The sequence below is a fragment of the Plecotus auritus genome (assembly GCF_963455305.1).
Source record: "Plecotus auritus genome assembly, chromosome: 8".
Lineage (NCBI taxonomy): Eukaryota > Metazoa > Chordata > Mammalia > Chiroptera > Vespertilionidae > Plecotus > Plecotus auritus.
Window position 1 is genome coordinate 60,831,585 of NC_137782.1, and position 10,642 is coordinate 60,842,226.

The following is a 10,642-nucleotide window of genomic DNA, read 5'->3' on the forward strand; positions in this document are numbered from 1 at the left end:
AAGTACCTGTTCACTTTTATTTTATTAGGTACTGCTCAGACAGACCTCCAGTGTTTTCTAATGAATTTGGTACTTACTAATGACAAAATGATCTAAATGTGGATCTATTTCACTTCCTGAAATAACACATCTTAGCTCTAAGGCTTTCATAAACATGAGATATAATATAAAACAGCTTAGTTGTTCTGAAAATACAATTCAAGTTTTAACACTGAGTTCAAACATTTCTCCACATGCCCCATTAATTCCTACAGGTTCCTGGGAGTATCATTAAATCCCCCAGCATCCCTAAGAAGCAGGTGCTTGGCAAACATCCAATCTCCAAATGAGATTCAGAAGGATGTGGTCCTAAAAATGCAGTATTTTCCTCTGGCCTTGTCCTGCCAATGTAGTTTCTCAGGCCCAAACTCTCTCCCCCACTGAGGCCTCATACAGCTGCACACTCAAATACTTCTCAAAAGGAAGAAAGGTCAGAGGTGTCATTATCCCATAAGCACTTGGGATTCCAGCTGTGGAGAAATTAATCTGATTAAGGGGGTCAGGCTGAGAAGCCCTGAGTAAGATCTAGAAAGGCAGAGGGAAATACAAAAGAAATAATCTATTGAGAGGCTCTTAAAAGACAAGAGGTCCCAGGTATTTATAGATTTTAAGGTGAGGGTTGGGAGCAAGGCTTGGCAGATAGGTGATGGGAGAGACAGGATTCATCCCCCACCTGCACACCAGGGACAATAACAAAAAGAGCAACTAAGATATTCCTCCAAATGATCTCTTTTCTTGATAAAAGGAAAAAAGTAAACCAATGTAGGGAGGAAGCTTTTGAGCGGACAGCAAGACTAGAAGAATCTCTTAAGAGCTTCTTTTTTTTTCCAATACAGGAAAATAAAGCAAAGGAGAAAACAGTATTCATCTAACCAGAATGTTATAGGAAGCAAACCACCAGGAGGATTAAGAGTCCTGTGAATAACCAAAGAAATGAGAGGGGATTCCTTCCCAGTTTAAATCCAGCACTTGGGGCATCAGATAGTCCTGGACTTGAAGCCACCTTCAGTGTTAGGGGAAGAATGGGAAAATCTGTACAGCCACACGTAAGCAGAGCAGTGTCCAGAGTTAGAAACCAGGAAAACGCCTGGGTATAAGGCAAGCTGACAGAGAAGAGTTCCAGTTAGCGGAAAGATAAAAAATAAAGTAGATACAGGAAAGAAAACATGCAGACACCCCTTTAGAAGGGAGAGCCTCCCTTTGGGCAAAACGAATTCAGGTATGACTATAGGAAGTATGCTCAGAAAAAAAAAGAAAAGGTCACAGAAGCAGAGAAAGTGCTGTGCTAAAGATACCATTCATCAAAGAAAGAGCTCTAGCTGGTCTGGTTCAGTGGATAGAGCATCCGCCTTAGAACTCAAGAGTCCCAGGTACCATCCTGGCCAAGGGCACATTCTTGGGTTACAGGCTTAATCCCCAGTAGGGGGCGTGCAGGAGGCAGCCAATCAATGATTCTCTCTCATTTATGTTTCTAACTCTCCCTCTCCCTTCCTCTCTGAAATCAATAAAAATATATTTTTTAAATCTTTATTAAAAACGAAAATACAAGTGCTAAGACTGATATCGGTCTTAAAATTAAAAAAAAAAAAAGGAACATGGAGAGCACTTACAGGGAATTGAAGTTCCAAAAATGGAAGGAAAATTGGGGGGGGGGGGTGGAATGTTTTAGATGGCAGAAGAGCTAAAAAAAAAAAACATGGACTATCACCTGGGAATGAGAGGAGCCAGAAAAAAAGATGTACCCTCCCAGATTTAAGAAGCATCAGGAAGGTGATTGCACCCTGAAAATTGTGTATTCAAAGGGGTGTATCCCATACACTTGGGAAAACACAAGAAACAAATACACCCTCAGATACGAAAATGAGTCTTCCTCGGGGAAACAGGATGTTCGATTTGGGTAACTAATAAAAAAGGATGCAAACCCAAAAACGGTGACTGGAAGAGCAGCGAATTCCCTTCTTTGTGTAACTGCATGTATGTACCCTTAAACTTCAGGACTTGGATCTCATTTTCAGTAGTATCTAGAAATGAAGTGCACCTTAGATTTGAAGGGCTGAGGAAAGGAAGCAGCCCTTAAATTTAAGAAACTCTGGAAAGCACATTGCCAGATTAGGAGCCTGGAAAAGGGGGCTTGGATTTGTGGAAATATAAGTACCCCAAAACTTTGGTTATTGGACCCCAGATTTGAGAGACTCGTTAACAGGGAGAAGCTCCAAATTTGAAAGGGACTGCTTACTCAGATTGAAGGCTCGAAAAAAAGGAAGTATCTTCCCAGTTTGGGGATCCTAGGAAAGGGGGTACATCCTCAGTGTGAGGGGTCTTTGGAAATTGAGATAAAAACCCCTGGGCTGGAGCTTAAGAAAGGGAGATCCACCCACATTTTCAAAACTAGAGAAAGGGGACACTCCCAAAGTCGGGGGCTTGAGAAAGGGGTGTGCTCCCCAGAACAGAATAAAATAGTCAATTTTCAAAAACGCATTCCCCAAAAAAAAGGCAACAGCAAAGACTGGTGGTGGAGGTCTCGGGGCCACAAAAGCTCAGGCTCTGCCAGTGGCGCTTACCACCCACCACCACCATCAACACCACCACCAACACCACCACCAACACCACCACCAACACGGCCCGCTCCGCGCCCCAGGCCCGCACCCCGCGGCCCAGCCCCCTCGGGCGGCGCTGATTGGCTTAGGCTGCCGTCACTCCCGCGGGTAGTCTTGGGGATTGGGCGCCGCTCGCACGCCCGCCACGCTCTCAGCAGCGGTCCCCGGGCCTCCCTCCGGGGTGGGCGAGACGAGCCAGGCGGGGAGCAGGGCCGGGCAGGGGACTAGAGTAGCGGTGGCGTCCGTCACCGTCTCCGCCCGCACGGCACGCGCCGGCGCGGGCCCGCCCGGACCGGCTACGACCAGCTGGCTTCGCCTCGCCGTGCCTCAACGCGAGCTCACCTCACAGCCCCGCTCCGGCTGCGCCGCTTCAGGACCTACCGACAGAAGGACTCTGCGTGCTGCGCACCACGTGATCCTAGGGACGCGCCCAGCGTATACCCCGCCCCCACACATACGCACCATCGCCACCACCAAGTGACGCAGACCCCAGCTGCCCCGCCCTCGGCCCCGCCCAACTGATCACCATGACGACGGCTCGGCGGGCCACGCCCACTACACTAACGCGCGGGAACCGGGCCAGCGCCCTGATCCCAAGCTCGAAGTCCCCACTCACCCGTAACCACTGAGATCACACGAAGCCCGGAGCTGGAGACTATCCATCACCTGTTAATTTTGCCTCCTCAATGCATCTTAGAGCCTTCCACTTCTCTCCATTCCAGTACAAACACCCAGTCTAGGCCACCGTCACATCTCTCCTGGATGATTGTGGTCCCTTCAGCCCCATTACACTTCCCCCTTCTAATCCAATCTTAACATACAGTGGAAGCTTTCAAAACGCAAATATAATCACAGGCATCCTCTGCTCGAAGCCTGTTGCCCACTGTTCTTCAGATACAGATCACTGGGGTCTTCACTGGAAGCCTATCTACCAGGCCCTTGAAAGTCTGAGCCTAACCTGCCACTCATTCTTACACATCCAGCTTCCCTCGTTCTCAGCCACTTTCAAGTCCTCAAATAATCCAGGGTCCTTCCCACCTCAAGGCCTTTGTACTATTCCTCCTTCACTTTGCCTCATTAACTCCTAGGAAAGGATTCCCATAGCTGGTGCTAAGAGATGTGTTTTGCCTCCAGAGACCAAGACCAGAGTTGCAGCTACCCCAGAATGTTCCAGGATGTTTTCCCAATGGGACTAAGGAAGTCCCAAGGGAAAATGCTACACATTTGTTATTTATAAGAGCAATAACAACTTTATTGTACATTGAAGAGAGGACAGAACAGCCAGATTGCACTTCTTAAAATGTAAATCTAATCATGGCACTGCCCTGACTAAAACAACCAATCTCTTCATCTGCATCCTCCACCCTTGTTCATCCTCTAGCCCAGGGGTCCTCAAACTTTTTAAACAGGGGCCAGTTCACTGTCCCTCAGACCATTGGAGGGCCGGACTATAGTTTAAAAAAAAAACCTATGAACAAATTCCTATGCGCACTGCGGGACCGGGACGAGTCGGCTGCTAAGCAGGACAGGCAGCGGCACCCGGCGGGCCGGATAAATGTCCTCAGCGGGCCGCATGTGGCCCGTGGGCCATAGTTTGAGGACCCCTGCCACACTCCACTGACTTTCTGTCAGTTTCTTTTTTAAAAATATGATTTTAGGGAGAAACCAAGATGGCGGCATAGGTAAGCACCTAAACTACTGCCTCGCACAACAATTTCAAAACTACAACTAAAAGACAGAACGGACACCATCCAGAACCACAGGAAAGCTGGCTGAGTGAAAATTCTACAACTAGAAGGAAAGAGAAAAGCTCACAGAGAATTGGAGGTCTTTGTGCTCACAGAGAGGAAGGGCGGCTGAGAGCCTGGCTGACTTTCTCTGGCGGAAGGGGGAAGGAAGCCCCCGACCGCACTGAACCCCAGTTCTGACTGCACTGAAACCCAGTTCCGGGCGAGCCCCTTGGGACCCATGCTCTTATGGGGGGAGTCTGGACTCTCGGGCGGAGACTCGGGAGCTGGGGAAGGCAGAAGTCTGAAGGCGCGCGAGTGCCACTGCGCACAAAGGCTGCGGAGGTTGCCACAGGCTTTCCCTAGTGGAAGGGAGTCGGAGGCTCCTGACTGCACTGAGCCCCAGTTCTGACTGCACTGAACCCCAGTTCCAGGCGAGCCCCTGGGGACCCACACTCTTGTGGGGGGAGTCTGGACTCTCGGGCGGAGACTCGGGAGCCAGGGAAGGCAGAGGTCTGAAGGCGCGCACGTGTGCGCAAGGGCAAGGCTGACGGGAAGCCAAGACTGAGACTCCACCCCATCCAAGCTGAGCACAGAGGCTACTGCAATTTGGCAAGTCTAATCCTATAAGGCTGTCTCCAGCACCGAACTTCTCCCAGCATAGACACAGCTGATCCTTACAGCCAACTGGCCTGGAGGTCAATTCTTCCCAGTGATACCAACAACAATAAAGACTTAATTACAACAAGGCTGTACACACAGTCCACAAAGGGGTGCACCAAGAGTGTCCACCTCAGGTTAACTGGGGAGGCAGACCCACTGGGCCATATTGGAAACCTAGCACACAAATCTACCTTACCAACTCAGGGAAGCAGTGAAAATGCGGTGTCAAAGAATCAGATCACAAACGAAAGAAATGGAGGAAAACAAACGACTGGATATAGAATTCAAAACCACGGTTATAAGGCTTTTCAAGAATATCCTAGAAAAGGCCGATAAATATAACGAGACCCTCGAAGATATGAAAAAGGACCAACTAGAAATTAAACATACACTGACTGAAATAAAAAATATTATACAGAGACCCAAAAACAGACTAGAGGAACACAAAAATCAAGTCTAAGATTTGAAATACAAAGAAGCAAAAAACACTCAACCGAAAAAGCAAAAAGCAAAAAAAAAAATCCAAAAAGTTGAAGATAGTGTAAGAAGACTCTGGGACAACTTCAAGCGTACCAACATCAGAATTATGGGGGTGCCAGAAGAAGAGAGAGAGCAAGATACTGAAAACCTATTGGAAGAAATAATGACAGAAAACTTCCCCCACCTGGTGAAAGAAATAGACTTACAAGTCCAGGAAGTGCACAGAACCCCAAACAAAAGGAATCCAAAGAGGACCACACCAAGACACATCAGAATTAAAATGCCAAGAGCAAAAGACAAAGAGAGAATATTAAAAGCAGCAAGAGAAAAAGTTAGTTACCTACAAGGGAGCACCCATACGATTGTCAGCTGATTTCTCAACAGAAACTATGCAGGCCAGACGGGAGTGGCAAGAAATTTTCAATGTGATGAATAGCAAGAACCTACAACCAAGATTACTCTACCCAGCAAAGCTATCATTCAGAATTGAAGGGCAAATAAAGAGCTTCATAGATAAGAAAAAGCTAAAGGAGTTCATCACCACCAAACCAGTATTATATGAAATGCTGAAAGGTATTCTTTAAGAAGAGGAAGAAGAAAAAAGTAAAGATAAAAATTATGAACAACAAATACATATCTATAAACAAGTGAACCTAAAAATCAAGTGAATTAAAAACCTGAGGAACAGAATAATCTGGTGAATATAATAGAATCAGGGGCATAGAAAGGGAGTGGACTGATAATTCTCAGGGGGAAAGGGGTATGGGGGGTTCAGGAAGAGACTGGACAAAAATCATACACCTATGGATGAGGACAGTGGGGGGGAGGTAAGGGCAGAAGGTGGGGTGGGAACTGGGTGGAGGGGAGCTATGGGGGGAAAAAGGAGAAACAATTGTAATAATCTGAATAAAGATTTATTAAAATAAAAAAATATGATTTTATTGATTTGAGAGAGAGAGAGGGAGAGAGAGATAGAAACATTGATGAGCGAGAAACATGGATGGGCTGCCTCCTGCACGCCTGCTACTGGGGATGGAGCCCTCAACCCGGGAAATGTGCCCTCACCTGGAATTCAACCAGCGACCTCTTGGTGCATGGGTGGACTGCTCAAGCACTGAACCACACCTGCAGGGCCTCTGTCAGTTTCTATGGCTCTTTCCAAGCTCTCTCTTCAGCCGTGGGCAAACTACGGCCCGCGGGCCGGATCCGGCTGTTCTATCTGGTTCTCTTGCTCTCCCCTCCGCTCCTTTACTTTGAATTTATATTAGTTCACACAAACACTCCATCCATGCTTTTGTTCTGGCCCTCCGGTCCAGTTTAAGAACCCATTGTGGCCCTCGAGTCAAAAAGTTTGCCCACCCCTGCCTGCTGGGCCATTAAATAGGCTGTTGCTTTTTGCAAAGCTGACTCCATCGTGTAGGTCTCAGTTCATCTCAGTGAGAGTCTCTTTGACTACATTATCTAGAAGTGCTTCTCTCTCCCACGTGCCTCCCCATGGCAATTACTGTCTACCTTATCACTTCAGTTTTCAACAGAGCACAACACAAATTGTTATTATTTCACTTGTCTATTCTCTGGGTCGTATTTGTCTATTTCCTGAATTTAAATTAGGGACTATCTTGTACCTTCCCAACTGTCAGAACCTGACAAATAATAGATACTCTGTGTGTATCTGAGGAAGGGATGAAAGGAAAGAGAATAATGTTGAAAAAAAATGGCAGGTTCTTCTTTATGACCTGAGTTCATAGGAGAAGTACTCTTCATATCAGGACTGGAGAGTGAAGAGGATATTACCACAGTTGAAGTAGGACAGATGGCAGTGCTCGGAAAGAGGTCCTGGGAAACCAGGGACAGAAGCCTCAATTGTGCTCATTTCCACTGCACATACACAAAAATTGTAACATGCAGAGATGCTAAGTAATCAAATACAGGGGAAAAGGACCTTCCCAGGATTTTCTGGTTTCCATTTATTAACATGAAGTTGCTGAACTGTTAGTGATTGTGGTAGTATATTCAGGATTCTTTGCCCCACAGCCACAGTAATGCCAAGAATCCCAAACTCCATAGCCCCATATAAATATAGCATGTTTCCTCACTTATTCAACCTGCATGTATTGAGAAGGGTTGAATTTAAGCACCAAAGCTAAAGAGCAGAATGACATTTAGTTTCTGTTTTCAAGGAGCTTACAGCCTGGTAAAGAAATTGTCACAATTTGTAAGTTAAAATTCTTTTTGACTGTTGCAAGCACAAGAAAAACAGAAATATTATAAAGAAGTATGTTGTTGGGCCCCAGAGCATCAACAAGAGAGCAGGGAAACAATTGGGCTAAGTCTTGGCCAGGAGCCGCTATTGATTGGTCAATCTCAGGTCACATGTATTATAGTCTTGGCCAAGCATGTGAGTTTGACATGCTTAGTCTAGGCTCCCAGGGAAAGAAGAGAAGAGCAATCTGCTCCTAAGGATATCCTCCCAAAGGGCAACTGAGGGGAAAACTGATGCTGGCTGAGCAAAAATAAATACAGATATGAATAAAGTACCTACAAGCTCTTTCAGATTTAAAACCCTACAGAAACCTGGCTTGCTAACTTCTTTTTATTAAATTTATTGGGCTGACATTGGTTAATATGATCATGTAGGTTTCAGATGTAGGTTTCTATGTTACAAGATCTGTGTATTGCACTGTATGCCCACAACCCAAAGTCAAATCTTCTCCCATCACCATATATTAGGACCCCCTTCAATCCTCCACCCTTTCCCTCACTAACTTCTTCTAAACTGGACATTCACTGACTGCTAGCTAGCCACAGAACTCCAGTTTGCAACGTTCTGGTGTTAACCCTCCTAAGCCAGTTTGGCTCAGTGGATAGAGTGTCGGGCTACGGAAGGGTCCCGGGTTCCTTTCTGGTCAAGGGCACATAATGGGGTTGCTTGCAGGCTCCTCCCCAGACCGGGTCCTGGTCAGGGACATGCAAGATGCAATCAATCCATGTGTTTCTCTCACATAGATATTTCTCTCTGTCTTTCCCTCTCTCTTCCACTCTCTCTAAAAATCAATGAGAAAATTTCCTTGAGTGAGGATTTTTTTTAAATAACAAAATAAAACAAAACCCAGGTCTTACCACTGCCTACTTAGCAGCATTCACCTTTCTGCTTTAAGATACTACCCAGCATCTCACTAGTAGTTGGTTTTCAAATTCCCAATTCTTTACTAGGTAGAGCCTTTCTTTGTACAGGATAGGTATTCAACTAATAGTTGTGATTGAATGAATGAGTGAAATATTGGCTGTATAGCAGCCTCAACTCCAGAGAGTAGAATCTCTTGCTAGCTAACAATTTCAGAACTATGGTCCCAACCCATAAAAAGATAGCTCTACAATGATGCCCTGCATACACCAAGGTATACAGTAGCAAAACAGGTATTCAATACCTGCAAGGAAAAGTTCTTTCTCTCCTTAAGCATCACTGTTCTTCATCTCTAAAATGGGCTATCTATCCTCACTCATAGAATTGTCACATTTAAGTTAAATAACATATGAGAAAATGTATTGTAAACTGTAAAGTTCTGTATAAATAATTCTTGGTTGCTTTCTTACTAGATTTGTTGTCTAGGGTGTTCAAAAGGTCCCTAGCTAAAGAGAAACAAAACTAAAGACCTAACATGAGATAGGATATTCAATTAGAAAAGAGATCTTTCTCAGCTTCTACCCAGAAAACCTTTATACTCTGTCCTTATGTAACCCCAAGGCATTTACAATGAGTTAAGGGAGAGGAGGAAAACTAAAACAGAAAAGCAAGTCTCTTAGCTATAACCTGAAGACTCCATGTACTCAGAGTATCATCAGGTTTGAGCATGTCAGTCTTCAAAGCAGGAACTGGGGTATGATATCTGCAGTACCAAGCTGAGTATGAGAACTCAGGAAGCCGGAAACCACAGTCACAGCAGCATCTTAAGAGGTCCAAGAATTTTCACAAGGTGCCGGGGGCCCAAGGGAAGCAGGTTGAGTCTTGGCCTAGCCTGAGGTCTTCCAGTCTGGGCCTGATGGAAAGTCCTGAGTTCCCAAAGACTTGTTACTCTTCAAGTGAGGGGGAGGAGAATTAAGCAGGAATTCCAAAATATTTCCAGCATTTTGAAAGATTATAAGGAAAAAGGGAAAAGAGGAGAGAAGGACATTTTTTATTCTTGTCCTACCCACTAAAAAGAGTGATAAACCCACCTGGATCACTTCAAGGGCAGGGATTATGTCCTGTGGAGTCCCAATACCTAGAACTGTTCTTTGTAAATTAAGCATACTTAATACATGTTTCCTGTGGGTTAAAACTCCTGCCAGACAGGAGATAAAGAGAAAGGGAAAGGAGTTTAGCCCCAGGGACTTAAGGAAATGGAGGTTATAAAGAAGTTGATTAAACAGTCTCTAGCCCTGGCCCCTGTGGCTCAGAAGGTTGGGCATCTCCCCATGCATGGGGGGGTTGCTGGTTTGATTCTGGTCTGGGCACATGCCCGGGTTGCTGGCTGAGCCATGCAGGAGGCAGCTGATTGATGTTTCTCTCTCACATCAATGTTTCACTCTCTCCGTCTCCCTTCCTCTCTCTCTAAAAATAAATAATTTTAAAAATAATAAACAGTCTCTAAACCTGCTGGTACTCCACTTTACTCCCCAAACAGTTTATAATTTAATTTTGTATAGTTAATGCTGTTACACAGTTCAACTATCAGAAAATGTATAAAAGATATACAATACAAAGTCTTCCTCAAATTCTGGTCCCTCATTATTGATCCTGTTTCCATTGGTAACCACTACTCTTACTTTCTTATGAATCCTTTAAGGATATCTTTATGCATATTTAAGCAAATTTCAATACAATTTCAAATATATTTTGATCGTTTGTTAGGTAGAAAGTTAGACATGAGCAGCTGTGGTGGGGCCTGCCATGAGATCCTGAACAGGGGTCAGACATTGCCGTCAGACCACCTCTCTATGGGCAGCCCAGCAGACCACCAGCAGGCTGCCAGCAGGCAGGTTCAACTCCAGTTCTTGGCGCAAGCTCAGAGGAAAACAACATGACCTTAATGCTAAAACGACCTTACTAGGGCCCTGGACTAGTTATAATAAAATTTGCATTTTGGGTTTGACACC

The 10,642-nt window shown here is 45.3% G+C and overlaps 1 protein-coding gene across 2 annotated transcripts in view; it reads right to left on the bottom strand.

Annotated features, from left to right (window-relative positions):
- PHF20 (PHD finger protein 20) overlaps positions 1 to 3,136 on the bottom strand; it is a 125,970-nt gene extending 122,834 nt beyond the window's left edge. The window contains exon 1 of one of the 2 annotated variants that reach the window (XM_080683807.1): positions 2,979 to 3,136. The gene's annotated coding sequence lies outside the window, so the exon portion shown is untranslated. The remainder of the gene's footprint in view (positions 1 to 2,978) is intronic. The other variant, XM_080683806.1, reaches the window with a different exon arrangement.
- Positions 3,137 to 10,642: the final 7,506 nt, after the last annotated feature.